General features: G+C 42.0%; 1 pseudogene; it reads left to right on the top strand.

The window, feature by feature from the left end:
* The first annotated feature begins 1,783 nt into the window (after window positions 1-1,783).
* LOC118619696 lies at window positions 1,784-6,565 on the top strand (annotated as a pseudogene).
* The last annotated feature ends 17,073 nt before the right edge of the window (window positions 6,566-23,638 follow it).

Here is a 23,638-nt window from a genome sequence, read left to right as displayed (position 1 = left end):
CTGCCAGGGCCATTTTTCTATTCTTTTTTTTTTTAATTCCTCACCTGAGGATATTCATCCATCATCAGATAGAGTGGGAGGGAGAGAGAGAGAGAGACAGAAAGAAACATCAATGTGATAGAGCCACATGGACTGGTTGCCTCCCCCATGACCTGACCAGGGCCGGGGATGAACTACAACTGAGGTACATGCCCTTGACCGGAATTGAATCTGCAACTCATTGGTCCGCGTGCCAGTGGTCTAACCACTAAGCCAAACTGGCCAGGGCTCATTTTTCTATTCTTATTATATAATTTGATTAATTTTTGAAAAATTGATGAAACAAAACAAACAATTGTTTATTCCAGGTCTGTGCTGCTTTGATCAAATGCTTTACTCTCTGTTCTCTTATTGACCAAGCTCTGGCAAGTTTAATGCTCTGTTTGTGACCACAGAGCGGAACAAAGTTAATGACCTCCTACAGGAGTCAAGGTTATTACCTCAGCTCTGAGGTCCTGCAATCCAGGAATAAGGGTGTGGCCAGGTCTACCCACATGCAAAATATAAGAAAGGCATTTATATAGGTTGTTATTTTTCAGTTTTTCCTTTTCATTCTGGAAGGGGAGGTGAGGTGATGTGAAACGGGAATGAGAACGGTCACATAAAATGAATGTTTGTGAAACACCTTGTAAACTGCAAGGTATTAGAAAAGTTATTATTTATTTATTTTTATCCTCACCCAAGGACATTTTTTCATTTTTTGTTCAGATAGAGCGGGAGGGAGAGAGAGGAAGAGAGAGAGAGAGGGAAACATCGATGTGAAAGGGACACATCGTGTGGCTGCCACCCACACGACCAACCAGGGCCGGGGACAAACTGCAACCGAGGTACATGCCCTTAGCGGGAACCGAACCTGGGTCTCTCTGGACCGCAGGCCGGTGCTCTAACCGTTGAGTCAAACCGGCCAGGGCTAGAAAAGTTATTAATAGAGGGCAGGGCTACATGGGAAGACTGGTTTGAGGAGGTAAAAAAGAAAGGTTAAGTAGAAAGAGACAATGAAGAGTGCTCCTTTGTTTTTTTTTGTTTTTTTTTTTGCATTTCTTACCCCTTTTTTGGTCTTTTAATGTATTTATTTAGTTATTTTTAATTGTTGAAGGTATTAGAGAAGTCTCCCCTTTTTCCTCCATTGGCCCCCTCCTCCCGGCTCCCACCGCACTCCTGCTTTCCCCAAGCTAATGTCAGTGTCCCCTTTTTGGGTCTTTGTAGGCTGCTTCTTCCCGGCCCTGCATTTGTTCTCCCCGCCAGGTGGAGTCCCGTTCTCTGCCGCAAGAGGGGGGTGTGGCCACACTGAACTGGGGTCTCCCCAGCAGAACAGTGTGGATTTTGCCTGGAGTGTTGGGGGAGTGCCCAGGGTTTAATATGATTTTGAGGGCTGGACAAATCTTCCTTTGTCCCCTCCTGTTCCAAGCGAGCTATGAGAAACTGTGGAACAGAAGGGCAGGGAGATATTTGCATATTGCATATCTTCTCCAGTGTATTGAAATCTGGGGCATGGAGTGTGGAGGTTTGGGAGTACTTTTTTTTTTTTCCAATCCTCACTCGAGGGCATTTTTCCATTTATCTTCAGATACAGTGGGAGAGGGAAAGAGAGAGACAAACATTGATGTGAGAGAGACACATCCATTGGTTGCTTCCTGCATGACTCTGACCAGGTCTGGGGACCGAACAGCAATGGAACCGCAACCAAGACATGTGCCCTTGATAGGAATCAAACCGACTCTTAGGTGTTCAGGCTAACGCTCTAATGGCTGAGCCAAACCAGCCAGGACCAGGAGTGCTTTTTTATGGGCTAGTGGAGGAAAAAATGCGCATTGCCTTTGCAAAGCGCTTGAAGACCAACAGGAATCCAAGTCTCTCTGGACCAGAGTTGTGGGGGCTCTCAAAAGGGGAACAGTAATACAATCGGCTTTAAAAGACACGTTCCATCAACATTTTCCCTTCCACTTTTCTCCTCCCCATGCACCAGTCCTGTGACTTCACCAACTCCACCTGAACCACAGACACCAGAGCCAGAGAGACCTAGGAGACTGTTTATTCTTGTGTTTCTCAATTTATGTACATGAATCACCAGCATCAAAATAGCTGTGTGCATGTTTAAAATGCAGATTCCAGGGCATGACCCCAGAATTACTGAGTTAGAACCACAGGGTGGGCCAGAAACCTGCTTTTTTTTTTTTTTAATTTTTTTTTTTATCCTCACCCGAGGACATTTTTCCATTTTTTGTACAAATAGAGTGGGAGGGAGGGAGAGAGAGAGAGAGAGAGAAACTTCGACATGAAAGGGACACATCAAGTGGCTGCCACCCGCACGACCAACCAGGGGCGGGGACAAACTGTAACCGAGGTACATGCCCTTAGCGAGAACCGAACCCAGGTCTCTCCGGACCGCAGGCCGACCCTCTAACCGCTGAGCCAAACCGGCCAGGGCAAAACCTGCATTTTTAAACAGGCACTCACCGTTGCCCTGTTCCCGCTACTACACACTGGTGGTTAGGCACACTTAATATTGAGAAATTCCTGTTTATTTCAGCCTCCTCAATTTGCAGAGGAAGAAACAACTCAAAGGTCAAGTGACATGCCCAGGGTTACCCAGCTGGTTGGCAGCATCCCTAACACTTTTTTTTTTATTAATCCTCACCAGAGGATATTTTCCCATTGACTTTTTAGATAGAGTGGAAGGAAGGGAGGGAGAGAGAGACAAATATCTGTGTCTCACATAACTTAGTTGCCTGAACCTGCAACCCAGGTACGTGCCCTTGACCAGAATCAAATTCGAGACCTTTTGGTCTTCGGGCCAGTGCTCCAACTGCTGAACCAAACAGGCCAGGGCAGCATCCCCAACACTTAAATCAAGACCCTGAACCCTGACCTCATATCTATAGTTTTTACTCCATGTTTCTGAGAGCCCTAGAGTTTTGAAGAGGTGCTTGAGGTGTTCTGCAAATATTTTATTGTAAGGTAACCATCTTAAAAGAAAACTGTTAGCATTTGCAACTTCTTATGGTGTGAATCAGGATTTAAAAAAATACTGTGTCTTCATTAAAATGTCCATACTACCCAAAGCAATCTATAGATTCAATGCAATCCCCATCAAAATACCAACGACATATTTCATAGAACTAGAACAAATACTTCAAAAGTTCATATGGAACCAAAAAAGACCCCGAATAGCCACAGCAATCTTGAAAAAGAAGAACAAAGTTGGAGGGATCACAATACCAGATATCAGGTTATACTACAAAGCGACTGTAACCAAAACAGCCTGGTACTGGCACAAGAACAGGCATATAGACCAGTGGAACAGAACTGAAAACCCAGAAATGGACCCAAGGCAATACGCTCAATTAATATTTGACAAAGGTGGCAAGAGCATACAGTGGAGTAAAGACAGCCTCTTTAATAAATGGTGTTGGGAAAATTGGACAGCTACATGCAAAAAAAATGAAACTCGACCATCAACTTACACCATACACAAAAATAAACTCAAAATGGATAAAAGACTTAAATGTGACCCGTGAATCCATAAAAATTCTAGAAGAAAATGTAGGCAACAAAATTTCGGACATCATATGGAGCAGAATTTTCACTGATACATCACCTAAGGCAACAGAAATAAAGGAGAAAATGAACACATGGGACTACATCAAACTCAAAAGCTTCTGCACAGCAAAAGAAACAATCATCAAAATGGAAAGGCAACCCACTGTATGGGAGAACATCATTGCCAATGATGTATCAGATAAGGGGTTAATTTCCAATATATACAGAGTGCTCATACAACTCCACAAAAGGAAGACAAAGAACCCAATTAAAAAATGGGCAGAGGAGCTGAATAGACACCTCTCCAAACAGGACATACAAATGGCTAAGAGACCAGACATATGAAGAAATGCTCAACATCACTAATCATCAGAGAGATGCAAATTAAAACAACTATGAGGTATCACCTCACACCTGTCAGAATGGCCGCCATCAACAAATCATCAAACAACAAGTGTTGGCGAGGGTGTGGAGAAAAGGGGACTCTAATACACTGCTGGTGGGAATGCAGACTGGTGCAGCCGCTATGGAAAACAATATGGTGCTACCTCAAAAAATTAAAAATTGAACTTCCATTTGACCCAGTGATCCCACTGCTGGGAATATACCCTAAGAAGCCTGAAACACCAATCAGGAAGAATATATGTACCCCCATGTTCATAGCAGCACTATTTACAATAGCTAAGATCTGGAAACAGCCCAAGTGTCCACCAGTAGACGAATGGATCAAAAAGCTGTGGTACATATACACAATGGAATACTATGCAGCGGTAAGAAAGAAAGATCTCTTATCCTTTGAGACGACATGGAGGGACCTGGAAAGTATTATCCTAAGTGAAAGAAGCCAAGCAGAAAAAGACAAATACCACATGATCTCACTTATATACGGAATATAATGAACATAACAGTCTGAGGAATACAGTAGACCCAGACACATGGAAGTAGGGCACAGACTGATATCCCTCAGAAGAGGGGATGGGGGGTGGGGGGGGTGGGAAGAGATAAACCACAGAACTGATATGCATGTATGCATGACCAATGGACATGGACAACTAAGCCGGGGACAGGGTGGAGGGGGGGTGGGGTGGGGGGTGCCAATGGGGTAAAAAGGTAAAATATCTGTAACAAAAAAATAAATAAATAAATAAAAAGAAAAAAAAAAAAATACTGTGTCTGCAAGTGTCATTCATTATCCCCATATAATATTGAGGTCACCACAAAGGTCCCTCTGTTAGTACTGGCTGACTTAAATAAAATAAACTATTGAAAGCCACTTTTATTTGTTTCATACATTGGGATTCTGTATAAACTTTCATTGGACAAAACAATTCTCTATAAAATGTATTGAGCCCTGGCCGGTTTGGCTCAGTGGTCAGAGTGTTGGCCTGTAGACCAATGAGTCTCAGGTTTGATTCAGGTCAAGGGCACATACCTTGGTTACGGTTTGACCCTGGCCCTGGTCGGGTGGTACAGGAGGCAACCAATCAATGTATCTCTCTCACATTGATGTATCTCTCTCTCTCCCTCTCCCTTCCTCCTACTCTGTCTGATGATAAATGGAAAAGTGTCCTCGGGTGAGGACTTACAAAAAAAAATGTAGCGAGCATCCATTAAAATCCAACACAGCGTTAAGCACCATGGAAATAAACAAAGATCACTCAAATGAGAAGAAACAACACTGTTTATTTAGAGCTTTTCTATGGCCAGGAGTCAGCCACCATCACTTGCATTTGGCAGAGATTTGAAGGCAGGCAGGGGAGTGGAAAAGTTTCATAGTGAAAAATGGGAAGGCTTAAGGTATGCCCCAATGGGAGGTTGTTGGCATGGGAAAGCTGGAGGTGGGCTGATTGGAAAGGGGGCATCATATGGTTTGGGGAGCATATTTGGCTTTCTCTGATTGGTCCCGAGTTGAATGTAGGAGCAAAAATTAGGATTGTTGGCACTTAGTGACTCAGACAAGTTCTGTCTGTTCTGGGCCAATTGCTTGCAGAGGTTGTGGTTGGTTTTCAGGACTCTTTGTTTACAGCAGCTGTGGGTCAGAGTTCTATTGTCATATATGGTCTGATCATCGTCTATATTTTCAGTTTCTCAGCATTGTATGGGATTTCACTTAAGCCTCATCACAGCCCCTTGAGATTGTTAATATTACCTCAGCTTTATGAATGAGAAATGGAGATGCTGAGAAGTTAGGTAACTTGTCCAAAGTCAAACAGCTATGAAGAGGTAGAGCTGGGTCTTGAACCCAGGCAGACTGACCTTTGAGCCCTGGGTTTTTCATTAATATGCTGTCTTTCTGTCTCTTCCCTACAGAAAAAAAATTGTAGAAATTGATAAGCTGTCTAAAATTCACATGAAGGATTTTGGCTGTTGATCCTAAACTAACTTAATCCAGAACGGCTACTGTGATCTTTGTGGATAAGGAAAATGGACAACCAGGCACCCGGGCCAGTTCTAAGGACTGGCTGAAGCTGGGGTCCCGGCCTTCTGTCAAAGCTCAGGTTTCAACACCACATGTTGGTAAAATGTTTGATGCTCCTCCGGCCTTACGTAAGGCTCCCAGAAAGCCTTTGGGGACTGTCAACAGAGCTGCAGAAAAGTCAGTAAAGACTGATGGACCTCTCAAGCAGAAACAGACAAACTTCTCTGCTGAAAAGGTGACCGAGAAGACTGTTAAAGCCAAAAGCTCTGTTCCTGACTCGGATGGCACCTGTCCAGAAACAGAAGATTTTTTCCCCTACAATCCTCTAGATCTTGAGAGTTTGACCTGCCTGAAGAACACCAGATTGCACAGCTCCCCTTGAATGGAGTGCCTCTCACGATCCTCGACAAGGAGAGGAAACTTGAAAAGCTGTTACACCTCGGCCCCCCTTCACCTCTGAAGATGCCCTCTCCACAGTGGGAGTCCGACCCGTTGCAGTCACCCTCAAGCTCTCTGTCGGCTCTGGACGTGGAATTGCCACCTGTTTGCTGTGACTGAGAGATTTAAGTTTCTCAGTGCTTTATCGTTTGTATGTATTAATAGTTTGTACTAATAAAGCAATTCTTTAACAGAAAAAATAAATAAATAAAATTCACATGAAAAGGCAAAAGGCCTAGAATAGCCAAAACAACTTTGAAAGAGAATACCAAAGTTGGAGGACTAACATTTTTGAATTTCAAGACTTCTTATAAAACAATAGTAATCAAGATAGATAGTGTGCTATTGGCATCAAGATAGAAAATGGAACTAAATGAAGAGTCCAGAGATATATAGGTATAACTATATAGATATAAAAAGCTTATTTTTGAAAAAGACCCAAAGACAATTCAACAAAGTAAGGATAGTTGTTTCAATGAATCAGGTTGAAACAATTGAATATCTGTCTGTATGCAAAAAAATACATTTCAATGCATAGCTCATACTATCTACAAAAATTAAGTCAAAATGGATAGACCAAAATGTAAAATTTAAAACTATAGAACTACTAGAAGAAAACCTAGGAGAAAGTCTTTATGAACTTTGATTAGATAACAATTTCACGGATATGACACCAAAAACGCAATCAATAAAAAAAATTGACAAATTGGGATTTCATCAAAATTTAAAACTTCTGTTCTTGAAAAGACACGGTGATGGGAGGGTGGTTGGGGGGCGCTGAGTGAAAAAAGGTGGAGGGATTAAGACGTACAAATGGCAGTTACAAAATAGTCATGGGGATGCCCTGGTCGGTTTGGCTCAGCGGTTAGAGCATCGGCCTGCAGTCTGGAGAGACCTGGGTTCAGTTCCCGCTAAGGGCACGTACCTCGGTTGCAGTTTGTCCCCGGCCCTGGTTGGTTGTGCGGGTGGCGACCACTCGATGTGTCCCTTTCACATCGATGTTTCTCTCTCTCTCTGTTCCTCTCTCTCCCTCCCACTCTACCTGAACAAAAAATGGAAAAAGGTCCTCGGGTGAGGATGATAAAAAAAAAAAAAAATAGTCATGGGGATGTAAAGTACAGCATAGGGAATATAGTCAGTAATATTGTAATAACGATAAAAGGCGTCAGATGGGTACTAGGTTTATCAGGGAGAACACTTTGTAAATTATATAAATGTGTAACCACTATGCGGTACACCTGAAACAAATATTGAATGTCAACTGTAATTGAAAAATAATAAATAGTTAAAAAAGAAAATTAAGAAGAAAAAATATTGTGAAAAGAATGAAAAGACAAGTTACAAGTTGGAGAAAACACTAGCAAAACGCATATCTGATAAAAGATTTGTGTCAAGAAAACTCAATAATAAAAGAGGCTACTCAATTTTTAAAATATTTGAACAGACATTTCACCGAAGAAAATATATGGATGGCAAATAAAAATATGAAAAGATGTTAAACAGATTTAGTCATTAAGAAAGTGAAAATGGCCCTGGCCGGTTTGGATCAGCAGTTAGAGCTACGGCCTGCGGTCCAGAGAGACCTGGGTTTGGTTCCCGCTAAGGGCACGTATCTCGGTTGCAGTTTGTCCCCAGCCCTGGTTGGGTTGTGTGGGTGGCAACCACTCGATGTGTCCCTGTCACATCGATGTTTCTTTCTCTCCCTCCCACTCTATCTGAACAAAAAATGGAAAAGTGTCCTTGGGTGATGATAAAAAAAAAAAAGTGAAAATGAAAATCACAATGAGATATTGCTACATACCTATTAGAATGTCTCATTAAACAGTGTATCAAACCAAGAGTTGACAAGGATGTGGAGGGACTAGAACTCTTATACACTGTTGGTGGAAATGTCAAATGGTAGAAACACTTTAGAAAATAGTGTGGTAGCCCTGGCTAGTCTGGCTCAGCAGTTAGAGCATCAGCCCTCCAACCGAAGGGAGTTCAATTCCTGGCTCTCAAATTGATGTCTCTGTCTCTCTCTCCCTCCTCCCTTGTCCTTCCAGTCTATCTAAAAAATCAATGGAAAAATATCCTTGGGTAAAAATTAACAGAAAAAGAGAAAGAAAAAAAAACCAGTTTGATAGTTTCTTAAAAAGTTAAACACACCTACCATATGATTCAACCATTCCACTCCTATGTATTTGCTTAAGATACAAGAAAGCGTATGTTTCATACAAAGACGTGTATATCAATGTTCATAACAGTTTTATTTTATTTTATTTTTCAATACTCACCCAAGGACATTATTCCATTTTTTGTTCAGATAGAGTGGGAGAGAGAGAGAGAGAAACATTGACGTGAAAGGGACACATCGAGTGGCTGCCACCTGCACGACCAACCAGGGCCTGGGACAAACTGCAACCGAGGGACATGCCCTTAGCGGGAACCGAACCCAGGTCTCTCTGGACCTCAGGCCAATGCTCTAACCACTGAGCAAAACAGGCCAGGGCAACAGTTTTATTTTTAATAGCCCAAAGCTGGAAACAAACCAAATGTTCATCAACAGGCAACTGGATAAACAAATTACGGTATATTCATATAATGGAATACTAACTACTCATCAATAAAAAGAAATAAATTATTTTTAATAAGAGTTTTAGTGAGATATAATGCCCATACCATAATATTCACCCATTTAAAGTGTACAAGTCAGTGGTTTTGAGTATCTTCACAGAGTTGTGCAACCATCACCACAATCAATTTGAGGACATTTTCATCACCCACAAAAAAATCTTGTAGCAGTCACCATTAATTTCATTGCTTTTTGTTGTTGCTGTTATTAATCCTCACCTGAGGATATTTTTTCAATTGATTTTTAGAGAGAATGGAAGGAAAGGAGGAAGGGAGGGAAGGAGGGAGAGAGAGAGAGGAGGGGGAGAGAGAGAGAGAGAGAGAGACATTGATTGGTTGCCTCCCACATGTGCCCTGACCAGGGCCGGGGTTCGAACCTGCAACCCAGGTATGTGCTCTTGACTGAGGATGAAACCTATGACCCTTTGGTGCTAGGGCAATGCTGTAACCACTGAGCACACCGGCCAGGGCTCATTGCTTTTTAAATTTGCATTTCATTGACTACTATTGAGGCTAAATCTTTTCATATATTTATTCATCATTTGTTTTTCTTCAATAGCCATTCCATGTCCCTCATAAAAGTTGCTTTTATTTATATTTAATCCTCACCCAAGGATATGTTTAGAGAGAGGAAGGGAGAGAAAGAGAGAGTAACAGGAATGTCTGAGAGAAATATTGATCAGTTGCCTCCCAGATGCTCTGAACCCACAACCTAGGTATATGCTCTGACCAGGAATCAAACCCACAAACTTTTGGTGCATGGGATGACACTCCAACCCACTAAGCCACCTGGCCAGGACTAAATTGTTGCTTTTAGTCCTGGCTGGTGTGTCTCAGTGGGTTGGAGCTTCGCACCGTGCACCAAAAGGTTGCAGGTTCGATTCCTGGTCAAGGCACTTACTTAAGTTGCAGGTTTGATGCCTGGTTGGGTGTATATGGGAGGCAACTGATTGATGTTTCTCACTCACGTTGATATTTCTCTCTCTCCCCTCCCTTCTATCTAAAATCAGTAAGCATGTCCTCGGGTAAGGATTTAAAAAGAAAAAGAGTTGCTTTTAAAAAATAAGATAAAACATAGGCAATTATCATAAGCAAAGTATTGATTCTTTATGTTGAAAGAGGCAGTCATAGAAAAAAAATAACATCAGATACCATAGATGTGTTTTTACATTTATTTTTGAATTCAGAAACTGTGGTCCAATAAGCAGAACTGTGTGGAATTAGCCCCGGAAGCTCATTCAGTGTTACCCCTACAGTGAATCAGGTAAAACGGGGCCTTTTCCTGGTGGAAGGAGATGCACCTGGCTCAGCTCCCACAGGATGGGAAGGACTCCTCTGCAGCAGGATGACTGTGCCTTCCCACGGGCCCAAGGTCTCTAGTGCTGAGAAACTGGCATTTCAACTCCAGGAGTTCGCTTCAGGTTAACTCCTCTTAACATCCAGACTGCCCAGCACCCAAGCAACCCATGTGTTCCCCACTCTGAACTGCTTTCTTACATTTGCCCATGACAAGGTAGAACAGAGCGGAGCAATGAGCCTTCAGCAGAACATAGACTTATCCTGTGGCAGAGCACCCGGACCCCAGCATACCTCTCTGTGGGATGATAGAGGGATGGGGGACACCTGCGTCCTCTTTGCCTTTGACCCAGTCTTGCAAGATTTCCCTTTCTGGGGGCAGAGGGAGCTGGGTGAAAAAGGCAAAGAGATTAAGTAAACAACAGTGACAAAAAACCTCATAGACACAGACAACAGTATAATTACTGAGTAAAAAGGGAATGGGGGAGGAAAAAGAGGGTAAAGGGGGAGATAAACTGTGAAGGAAGGAGACTTGACTTGGGGTGGTGAACACACAATACAATATACAGATAATATATTATAGAATTGTACACCTAAAACCTATATAATTGTATTAACCAATGTCACTCCAATCAATTCAATAAAAATTAATTAATTAAAAATAAATAAAACAAAAAAATCTTTTTTTTTTTTTTAATCCTCACCCAAGGACATTTTTCTATTTTTTGTTCAGATAGAATGGGAGGGAGAGAGAGAGAGAAACATCGATGTTAAAGGGACACTTCGAGTGGTTGCCACCCACACAACCCAACCAGGGCCGGGGACAAACTGCAACCGAGCTACATGCCCTTAGCGGGAACCGAACCCGGGACTCTCCGGTCTGCGGGCTGATGCTCTAACCACTGAGCAACTGACCAGGGCTCTAATATATCACTTTAGATCAAGAGAAATGTACTCATAATCATAGTAAAGATCTCCTGAATTAACCCAGATCCAAGAATTTCTAAAGCTGCATTTTCTGTATACTGTGTATTTTTTCTATATTATGCATACTGGTAAAATTGAAGAATTTAACTTGGAAAATAAACAAGATTTCCCTTTCTCTCATAAAGCCTAACCCTTAACCTATATACTGTGATATATTACAATGTGATATGCAGAGTGATATATTACAATGTGTCCTAAATCCTGGAACATAATGAGCAGTGACCCAGGAAGGTCCACATTGCATGACAGAAACACACTGAAGGTCATAAAGTCTATCCCTTTCTCAGTTCCTGTTTATTGTTGGCCTCGGGATTAGGATGATTCTCTGAGCAGAGAAGTTCCTGGAGGATAAATAAAAGGTGACTATATAAATGTTCCATGAATTAAACCAAGGAAGTATATTCAGCTCTAACTGAATCGAGATACTAACTGCTTCCTTTGACCAAACCATAAGACTGTCTCTCTAAAATATTTTTTAATTTCTAAATTATTTATTATTATGGTAAAATGCATGACATACACTTACTATCTTAATCATTTTTAATGGTAGCTTATGCTTAATTTTTAAGAAACTGCAAAAAGTATTTTTCTATTTTTCATTCCTATCAACACTGAACATTTTAGTTGTTCCCATCTTAACCTTTTTTTTTTTGTTAATCCTCACCCTAGGATATTTTTTTTTCCATTGATTTTTAGAGGGAGTGGAAGAGAGGGAGGGAGGGGGAGAGACACACACACAGATTGGTTGCCTCCTGCCCGTGCCCCAAGGGCCAGGGATCTGGGGATGGAACCTGCAACCCAGGTACGTGCCCTTGACTGGGAATTGAACCCTCAACGCTTCTGACCACTGAGCTTCACCCACCAGGGCCCATCTTAAGCATTTTTAAGTGTACAGTTCAGTAGCATTACGTACATTCACATTGTTTTGTAACTCATTTCTAGAAGTTGTTCATCTGTGCCCATTCCTCTCGGCTCCTGGAAAACACCATTCTACTTTTTGTTTTTATGAATTTGACTATCCTATCTACATCATATAAACAGAGTTATGCAGTACTTGTTTTTGTGTAACTTGGCTTATTACATTCATCATGTTGTAGTATGTTTCAGAATTTTATTCCTTTAAAAATATTTTATTATTGAAAGCATTGCAGTTGTCCTTCCTTTTTTCTCCCATTGACACACTCCTCCCCACTCCTGCCCCACCCCCCTGACTTCAACACACTGTTGTCTGTGTCCATTGGGTATGCATATATGCATATAAGTTATTTGATTTACCTTCCCCTCACCCCTCTTTCCTTTGAGGTTTGTCAGTTTGTTCCCTACTTCCATGTCTCTGGATCTATTTTGATTCAGCTTTTGTTCATTATATTCCACAAGTAAGTGAGATCATGTGATAGTTGTTTTTCTCTGACTGGCTTATTCACTTAGCATAATGCTCTCCAGGTCGCAACATGTGTCTCAAAGACTGAGATTTTTCGTTCTTAGCTGCATAATATTCTGTTGTGTAAATGTACCACAACTTTTTCTTTCTTTCTTTTTTTTTTATCCTCACCTGAGGACATTTTTGCATTTATCTTCAGATAGAGCAGGAGAGAGAGAGGGAGGAAGAGAGAGAAACATTAATGTGAGAGAGACACATCGACTGGTTGCTACCCACACAAACTGCAACCGAGGTATGTGCCCTTAGCGGGAACTGAACCCAGGTCTTCCTGGTCCACAGGCCGACACTCTAACTGCTGAGTAAAACTGGCCAGGGCTACCACAGCTTTTTCATCCACTCATCTACTGATGGACACTTGGGCTGTTTCCAGATCTTAGCTATTGTAAATAGTGCTGCTATGAACATAGGGGTACATATATTCTTTCTGATTGGTGTTTCAGGCTTCTTAGGATACATTCCAAGAAGTGAGATCACTGGGCCAAATGACAGTTCTATTTTTAATTTTTTGAGGAAACACCATATTGTTTTCCACAGTGGCTGTACCTGTCTTCATTTCTACCAGCAGTGTACTAGAGTCCCCTTTTCTCCACACCCTCGCAGCACTTGTTGTTTGATGATTTGTTGATGGCAGCCATACTGGCTGTTGTGAGATGATACCTCATAGTCATTTTAATTTGCATCTCTCTGATGATTAGTGACGTTGAGCATTTTTTCATATGTCTCTTGGCCATTTGTATGTCCTCTTTGGAGAAGTATCTATTCAGGTCTTCTGGCCATTTTTAATTGGATTGCTTGTCTCCTTATGTTGAGCTGTTCAAGTAGTTTATATATTTCAGATATTAACCCCTTACCCAATGTATCATTGGCAAATATGTTTTCCCAGAGAGTGGGTTCTCTTTTCATTTTGCCATGCAGAAGTTTTTTTTTAGTTTGATGTAGTCCCTTTTTTTTTTTTTCTTCTTGTTTTTTCTCTTGCCCTACGCAATTTATCAGTGAAAATTCTGCTAGGTGTGATGTCTGATATTTTGCTGTCTATAGTTTCTTTGAGGATTTTTATGGTTTCATGAGTTACATTTAAGTCTTTTATCCATTTTGAGTTTATTCTTGTGCATGGTATAAGTTTCTTTTTCTTTTTTTGCAGGTACCTGTCCAGTTTTCCCAACACCATTTATTGAAGAGATTGTCTTTTCTTCATTGTATGCTCTTGCATACAATGTATTTGTTGAATATTAAGTGCGCATAATGTCTTGGGTCAATTTCTGAGTTCTCTGTTCTGTTCCACTGACCTATATGCCTGTTCAGGCTGTTTTGATTATAATGGCTTTGTAGTATAACTTGATATCCAGTATTGTGATTCCTCCAACTTTGTTCTTCTTTTTCAAGATTGCTGTGGCTATTCAGGGTCTTTTTTTGTTCCATAAAAACTTTTGGAGCCCTGGCCGGTTTGGCTCAGCGGTTAGAGCGTCAGCCTGCGGTCCGGAGAGACCCGAGTTCGGTTCCCGCTAAGGGCACGTACTTCGGTTGCAGTTTGTCCCCGGCCCTGGTTGGTCGTGCGGGTGGCAGCCACTCGATGTGTCCCTTCACGTCGATGTTTCTCTCTCTCTCTCCCTTCCTCTCTCTCTCCCTCCCACTCTATCTGTACAAAAAAAAAAAAAAGGAAAATATCCTCGGGTGAGGATAAAAAAAAAACAAAAAAAACTTTTGGAGTATTGCCCTGGCCGGTTTGGCTCAGCGGTCAGAGCGTCGGCCTTCGGTCCGGAGAGACCTGGGTTCGGTTCCCGCTAAGGGCACGTACCTCGGTTGCAGTTTGTCCCCGGCCCTGGTCGGTTGTGCGGGTGGCAGCCACTCGATGTGTTGTCCCTTTCACATCGATGTTTCTCTCTCTCTCTCTCTCTCTCTCTCTCTCTCTCTCTCTCTCTCTCCCTGCCACTCTACCTGAACAGAAAATGGAAAAATGTCCTCCGGTGAGGATAAAAAAAAAAAAAAAAAAAAAGAGAGATTGCACTGAATCTATAGATTGCTTTGGGTAGTATGGACATTTTGATGATATTGATTCTTCCAATACATGAACATGGTATATGCTTCCACTTTTTCATATCTTTCTCTACATTTTTTTCAACGTCCTGTATTTTTCTGAGAATAGGCCTTTTATCTCCTTGGTTAAGTTTATTCCTATGTGTCTTAATTTTTTTTTGTTGCAGTGGTAAATGGGATCGTTTTTTTCAGTTTCCCTTTCTGAGCGTTCATTACTGGTATATAAAAATGCCATAATTTTCTGGATGTTAATTTTGTATTCTGCTACTTTGCTGAATTCATTTATTTTTTATTTTTAAATTTTTTATCCTCGCCTAAGGACATTTTTGCATTCATCTTCAGATAGAGTGGGGGAGAGAAAGGAAGGAAGAGAGAGAGAGAAACATCGATGTAAGAGAGATACATTGACTGGCTGCCACCCACACAACCCCAACTGGGGCCAGGGACAAATTGCAACTGAGGTACGTGCCCTTATCGGGAACTGAACCCGGGTCACTCTGGTCCATGGGTCGATGCTCTAACCACTGAGAAAACCAGCCAGGGCTGAATTCATTTATCAAATCTAGTAGATTTCTGATGGAGTCTTTAGGGTTTTCTGTGTACAATATCATGTCATCTTCGAATAATGACAGGTTTACTTCCCCTTTTCACTGTGGATGTTTTTATTTTTTCTTCTTATCTGATTGCTGTGGCTAAGACTTCCAGTACTATGTTGAGTAAGAGTGGTGAAAGTGGACATTCCTGTCTTGTTCCTGTTCTTAAGGGAAATGCTTTTAGTTTTTGCCCATTGAGTATGATGTTGGCTGTAGATTTTTTATATATGACCTTTATTATATTGAGATATGATCCCTCTATTTCTTTTTTGCTGAGCATTTTGATCAGAAATGGGTGCTGAATTTTGTTAAATGTTTTTTCAGCCTCTATAGATATGATCATATTATTTTATCTTTCATTTTGTTTATGTGACATATCACATTTATTGAGTTGCGAATATTGTACCAGACTTGCATCCCTGGGATAAATCCCACTTGGTTGTGGTGAACAATTTTTCTAATATATTTGCTAGATCCAATTTGCTAAGATTTTGTTATCTATGTTCATCGGGGATATTGGCCTGTAATTTTCTTTATTTGTAGTGTCTTTATCCGGTTTTGGAATTAGGATGATGCTGACCTCATAAAATGAGTTTGGAAGTCTTCCTTCCTCTTGAATTAAAAAAAAAAATTGTTTTTTTCTTATTGCTTTTTTAGAGAGAGAGGAAGGGAGAGGGAGAGGGAAATAGAAACATCGATGAAAAAGAACATGGATTGGCTGCCTCCTGCATGCCCCCACAGGGGATTGGGCCCACAACCTGGAAATGTGCCTTGACTGGAAATCGAACTGGCGACCTCTTTGTGCATGGGCTGACGTTAAACCACCGAGCCACACCGGACAGGCCTTCCTCTTGAGTTTTTTGGAATAGTTTGAGGAGAATAGGTGTTAGTTCTTCCTTGTATATTCTCCTGTGAAGCTGTGCCAACCGGCTTTTTGTTAGCTGGGAGTTTATTAATTACTGCTTCAATTTCCTTAGTTGTTACTGGCCTTCCTGGTTTTCTGACTCTTCCTCGTTGAGTTTTGGACGACTTTATGATTCTAAGACTTTGTCCATTTCATGTAGGGTGTCCAATTTCTTTGGCCATCTCCTGGGGATTGGATCCACACCCCAGGCATGTGTCCTGACTGGAAATTGAACCAGCGACCTCTTGGTGCATGGGTCAATGCTCAGTCACTGAGCCACGCCGGCTGGACAAAGGTACATAGTTTTTTATGAAATGATGGAAATATTCTAAAATTGACTGTGGTTGTGGTTGTACAAATTTGTGAATCTACTAAAAATATTGACTTGTACACTTTAAATGTGTGAATTGTATGATATATGAATTATATCTCTGAAAACCTGTTTAGGAGGGATAAAAAGGAATTGATTACAAAGATACAGATTCATGTAACCTAAGGGCAGGACTGGGCCTATTGGGCCCTCAAAGACCTTGGAACTCTGTCCCAGAGCAAGGAGTCTCTAACTTGAAGCATCAACTCTATCTGCAAACACCTTTAAAAAAGCAAATCCTTAGGCCATACCCAGACCTAGTAAATCAGAAACTCTGGGAGTGCAGTTTAGTTTTAAGGCACCCTCTGGGCCAGGGGTGGGGAGCGCCCAGACCAAGGGCCGTATAAAGCCCGCGAACTCATCTGGTCTGGTCCTGCCAAGGCAACAGCAGGCAGGTCTCGAGATTCAATAAATCTAGCAACATAAATTTATATTAAATGAATCATCATAATAATAATGTTAATTCTGAGGGACAGGCAAGAAACTTCTGTTCATTAGGTGATAGACAGGACACATACAAGTACATGACAGGACAGACATGTATGCTTCTTGTAGGCTGCCCAAGGCCTGTCTGCTTGTATTGTCGTGACTGAGAGGAGTCAGCGCCAGGCAGGCTGGGAGTGTACACATTGTGAAATTATTAACACACTGGCAAAACTACGGCGATCCAGTGATGATGAGACGAGATGTGATGAGATGATTCCTCAAAACGTTGATGACCTTGCCTCTGATGATCGATGACAATGTTGTTGACACAAATAATAACTTCAATTCAACCTTTATCCACACATCCATGATCAACAATCTTCACAAAAACTGAATCTCAGATGAATATTAAGGGAATTACAGTTCACGGAAAAGACCTCAAATGATGATAATACAAATGTTGGATATGTTCCAAATCCAAGATGCAGAATTAGAACAGCAATCAAAGCAAAATAATCTCATCGCTGGCGACACACACACTGGATAGTTATGAAGACTTTGGTGTGACATCCTACAAATGGCAACTACAAAGAAAAGAAAAGTTGATGTAGAGTGTTGACAAATTATTATTATTTTTTTTGTTGAAGTCAAAGGCAAACCTGTGTGCCTAGTTTGTGGCGATGCATTAGCAACAATGTAAAAAGCTAACGTAGAGTATCATTACAGCTCAAAACATGCTAAACTCAATGAACTGGGAGGCCAAATGAGGCTGTATAAAACCAATGCTCTTCAGCGGAGTTTGGAATCACAGGGCTCTTTCACTAAGCCTCGTTGTTATCCAGACGAGTTATGTAGTGAGCCAGGTAAATGCAAAGAAGCTGAGGCCTCGTGTAGGGGGAGAGTTTGTGAGAGTGCGTGGTGGATGCTGCAGAGTTGTTAGCACCAGACAAAGTGAAATTGTGTCAGGGTGTTAGTTTGTCTCAGAGAACTGTCTCAGGTTGAATGACTGACTTAGCTCAAGATATTGAAAAAAACACTGAAGGATTCGCAGGAGACAACAGACATAACAAATACTGCCCAACTGGCTGTTCTCATTCAGGGGATAACTGCAGCATTTGGCACGCGAGAGGAACTGCTGTCACTGGAAGCCATGCATGGCACTGCAAGAGGTGAAGACTTGTTTGAGAGACTTGTTTTATCAATGAAAAAACTTGAGCTAACATTTGAAAAGTTAAGTGGCCTTACTACAGATGGAGCTCCAGCCATGGTTGGCTCGAAGAAAGGGTTAGTTGTATTTGTCAAGAAAGAACTGAATCATCTCAGTCTTGATCCAAGTGATTTAATTGTATGCCACTGCATCACACATCAAGAAAGTCTGTGCATGGTCGTTGTAGCTCAACAATGTGATGTCAACAGTATTGTCATACATAATTTTGTCAAAAGCAGAGGTTTTAACAGCCACCAGTTTAAGGAGTTAATGAATGATCTTGACTCTGAGTGCAGTGATCTTGTTTATCACTACGAAGTAAGGTGGCTGACTCAAGGGAACATGCTCATGATGTTTCACGAACCACGGGATGAAGTCAAGCAATTCATAGAGATGAAGGGAAAATCTGTCAGGGAACTCAATGATAGCAAGTGGCATGTGATTTAGCTTTCATGGTGGATATCACCAAGTACCTCTCAGAGCTGAACCTCAAGCTTCAGGGCCCCAACCAGCTTCTCAGCTCCCTGCTTTCAAACGTGAAATCATTTGAAGCTAAATGGCTGTGGAAAGTGCAACTCAAAAAGAATAACAGTACATTATTCCACTCTGGAAGGACTAAAGTTTTCTATGACACTTGAATATGCTGGTGAATGTGTGAAACTAATTGAGGCATTCAATGAAAGATTCAAGGATGTGAAAAGTAAACAAATGGAATTGAACATCTTTCCTACACTGTTCAAGCAGCTGATGTGCCTGATAACCTATAACATGAAATCATTCAGCTGCACAGCGATGACGAGCTGAAAGCTAGGTACACAACCTCCCACTGCTGGAGTTCTATAAATGTTTCATAAGCAGTGATGGATTTCTCACTTTGAAGAGACCTGCATTAAAATATGCATCTGTGTTTGGAACAACTTACTGCTGCGAGCAGTTCTTTTCATAAGCTACCATTGCAAAAAATCAATTGCACTCCATACTGACCAACACAAACCTGGAAATGCAGTTGTGAGTAGCAACATCATCAATACCAGCTGACATCACACGCCTCACCAGAGAGCAGTTCCAGCCATCACATTAGGGGTGAGTTAATTAAATGTTTGACCAAATATAGCAGGATAATTTATTTATTGATTTTTATTTATTTATTTATTTATTTATTTATTTGCATCCTCACCCAAGGACATTTTTTCATTTTTTGTTCAGATAGAGTGGGAGGGAGAGAGAGGAAGAGAGAGAGAGAGAAACATCGACGTGAAAGGGACACATCGAGTGCCTGCCACCCGTACAACCCAACCAGGGCCAGGGACAAACTGCAACCGAGATATGTGCCCTTAGCGGGAACCGAACCCGGGTCTCTCTGGACCGCAGGACGACGTTCTAACCGCTGAACCGACGCTCTAACCACTGAGCAAAGGGCTATTGATTTATTTTTAATCCTCACCTGAGGTTATATTTCCATTTATCTTCAGATAGAGTGGGAGGGAGGGAGGGAGAGAGAGAGAAACATCCATGTGAGACACATCAACTGGTTGCCTTCCAAATGACCTCAATCAGGGCTATGGATCGAAGCTCAGCTGAGGTACTTGCCCTTGACCGGAATTGAACCCATGACCCTCTAACCGCTGAGCCAGACTGGCCAGAGCTAGCAGGCTGATTTTTAAGTTGATAATTTTGTATGGCTCTCGAATGATGTTATAAATAGCCAAATGGCCTTTGGTAGAAAAAAGGTTCCCCACCTCTGCTCTAGGCAAATGATGCTGATGCCAGCGCAAGTTTGACCATCACTGGCCTAGAGCACTGTGGGAAAGCCAGGAAGACGCCCTCTCACCTCTGCTTTTTCTGAGCATGTGTTTCCTCAGTTGCTAAGGACAGGCTTTCTGCACGTCCCATCTTCCCCCACACATCACAGTAGTCTTCAGAGTAGAAAATGACCACCAACAATTTCAACTTGAAATCTCTTTTGGAGATCAGGGTTGGGAAGGGCCAGTTGCCAAAAAAGAGGTGGAGAAGGCCGGACAACAATGGGAGGCAGTGGAAGAACATCTACAACCATCGCAGTTTGCCTGGGACTTTCCTAGTGTTAGCACTGCAAGTCTCACATGCTGGAAAACACCTTGGACCTGAACCAACTAGACCATTAGTCACAAGGGTGGGGTGGGAAGGCAGGGGCTTTCTCTGTGGCAGGTGGTACACAAAAGGAAGGGAAGGGGTTAGCGAGATTTTCTAGTAGGGGCATTTGGAGATGTTTTGTGCATTTTTGGTTGTCACCATGACCGGGGTGTGAAAGTGACATTCCACAATGCTTGGGTTAGATCAAATAAGGAAGAGTTTCCTGCCCCAAATGCCAGTAGCTTTCCTGCTGAGAAACTATTCTGTAACAAAATTAAGGCATGGTAATAACCTAGTTGCACATTAGAATAACTTGGAAGCTTTAAAGTGCCTAAAGAGTTTGGCTGGTGTGGCTCAGTGGTTGAGCATAAGCCCACGCACCAAGAGGTCACTGGTTCCATTCCCAGTCAGGACACCTGCCCAGGTTGTGGGCCTGATCCCCAGTGGGGGGCATGCACAAGGCGGTCAGTCAATGTTCTTGCTCGTCGATGTTTCTATCTCTCTCTCCCTCTCACTTCCTCTCTCTCTCAAATCAATAAAGGAAAATAAAAAATAAAAATAAATAAGTGAAGTGCCTAGAGTGAGCTCTAAACCTATCTACAGGGCTTTTATTTAACTAGTCTAGGGAGATACCCAGGCATTGATAGTGTTTGAAGTTTCTCCCCAAGTGATTTTAATGTGCAACTGGGTTGATAGGCACCATTGAGAATCTAAGTGACAGAGAGAAATGAGACACGGAGGTTGGAGCTCTGGAAGGTAAAGTATTTGGTAATTGGTAGAAGAGGAAAGTTGAAATGTCTAGAGAGATCTAGAAGGCTGGGCGACAAGGATGAGGGCTTTGGGCTTATTCATGGAAAGAGGCCTCAGAGTCCAGATCCAGCATCATGGAACCAGAGCAGGTATGTGTTCAGCGTCTACTAAGCAGAGTGGCAGGGAAGTGAATATTGTAAGTGGATCTAAATATCTAAATTATTTAGGAAGCAGGAGCTGGCTATTAAGCACTTTGACCCTGAGAAGCAGGGAAATGCAGGCAGTGGTTACAGGTGCTTGGCTGGTGGGGTGCCCTACCTTTGGCTTATTTATTGCTTGGTACCTCATTAAATACACGATTTCTCCAGTATTTGAAAAGCCTGTTGGTTTGGGGTAAAACCCTGTGATTTCTAAGAATCTCAATAAGACCAGAAGTGAATGACTCCATATATTTGTAAAAGTGTATTTAATTACTTTACAGTGTTTACACTGAGCCAATGCCAGGGCATTTTCACATGATCTTACTTGGTCCTTTTTGTGTTTTGAATGGGTAGGTGTCATGACCATTTTGGAGGTGAATACAGCCAAGAAAGGTAGTTATTTGGTTAGAGTCACATGGCTAGAAAGAAGTGGCGCTGGGACTGGCATTAAGGGACAGCCCTCTTTCCATCACACCATGGGAGAGTAATTTATTTCTTCCTACAGATGAGTGGGACCTTCTGTATTTGTGAGGGAAGTGCATTCTCCAGCCTGGTTGAGCAACACTTTGGCCCATCTCACACCAGCCCTAGTGCATTGCTTAATACCCTGAAGCAAAACTGGGCTAAGAGGCAGTAAACTGTAGCTTTTAAAATGACATAAAAACTAATCTTGCTGAAAGAAAGCTACTTTCCCTCTCCTCTATATCTGACTTGCAAAGAGAAGAGCTGAATAGGGGAAGGAAGACTATGTGAGGGATAAGGGAGAGGGAATCAGGGGTAGCTTGGTGGACCTTACCTGTATATGTTTGTTCCCTTCCACTGTCCCTGAGTTCTCTGTCTCATGTTTCCTTTTCTGAAACAAATCTCACTTTGCTAATGTTCAGAAAAATTCAAACCTGCATAGTGCTTTCCCACCCCAGCATACCAGAAGTGCCTTTCAGAACATCTTTAAACAAGGTTCCTTTTGACTCTGGACAGTTAATTTATGCTCTCATTATTCCGTAGAAATTCACCATCTCCATTCGCCATCCTCCTCTCCAAGTCCCTCCCACCAGTTTGAATTTGCTTTGCAAGTGAAATTGCGTGAAAAGCTGGCCAAAGGGCAATTCTGAGATAGAGAGCCAGACAAAGGCAGATGTCCTCAGCACGTGAGCCCTGAATGTGGGTTTAACTGAGGGAATAGAGATTTGCTTGGTGCTGGGTTTAGGGTTCTCTCCAGTTGTGCAGCTGGAGGGATTTGTGCCCTAAGAGTTGAATAGATAGAAGTTGGGCCAGGAGAGATCCAGGCTGTGCAGCCTTTTCTTGAGAAAGAGCCATTAAGATTCAGTCAAACCCTGGCTGGGTAGCTAGATTGGTTAGAGCATTGTTTGACTGTTTGCCTCCTGCACGACCCCAACCAGGGCCAGGGATGAACCACAACTGAAGTATGTGCCCTCAACTGGAATCAAACCCACGACTTCTCATCCATCTGTGGCCTAACGCTCTAACCACTGAGACAAACCAGCCAGGGCTAAAATAAATATATATATATATATATATATATATATATATATATATATATATATATATTTTATTTTTATCCTCACCCGAGGACATTTTTCCATCTTTTGTTCAGGTAGAGTGGGGGGGGGGGGGGAGAGAGGAACAGAGAGAGAGAGAGAAACATCGATGTGAGAGGGACACATCGAGTGGCTACCACCCGCACAACCGACCAGGCCGGGGACAAACTGCAACCGAGGTACATGCCCTTAGCGGGAACCGAACCCGGGTCTCTCAGGACCGCAGGCCGACGCTCTAACCGCTGAGCCAAACCGGCCAGGGCTAAAATATATATATTTTTAAATGAAACAATTATTGTAAAGAAAATGCAAATAAAATAAATATTAATACATTTAACAAATATTTATTCTGTGCCTGACATATGCCAAGCACTGTTTAAAGCACTGGAGATATGACAGTGACTAAAACAAAGTCCCTGTCTACATAGCATCTACACGTTAATGGAGGGGGTAGCAAAAAAAAAAAAAAAGGAATGTGATAAGTGCTATGAAGAAATAAACAAAAAGATCAAAGATTCGATTCCCTGTCAAGGTCATGTACCTGTTGCAGGTTCAATTCCCACCCCAGCTTTGGGGCACGTGAGGGAGGCAACCAATTGATGTGTCTCTCTCACATCGATGTTTCTCTCTCCCTCTCTCTCTCTTTCTCTTCCCCTCCCTTCCACTTTCTCTAAAAATCAATGGGAAAAATATCCACGGGTGAGGAGTAA

Source organism: Molossus molossus, unplaced genomic scaffold (assembly GCF_014108415.1).
Source record: "Molossus molossus isolate mMolMol1 unplaced genomic scaffold, mMolMol1.p scaffold_m16_p_7, whole genome shotgun sequence".
Lineage (NCBI taxonomy): Eukaryota > Metazoa > Chordata > Mammalia > Chiroptera > Molossidae > Molossus > Molossus molossus.
The sequence above is the reverse complement of the archived record's forward strand: the minus strand, read 5'-3'. Positions and strand labels throughout refer to the sequence as shown.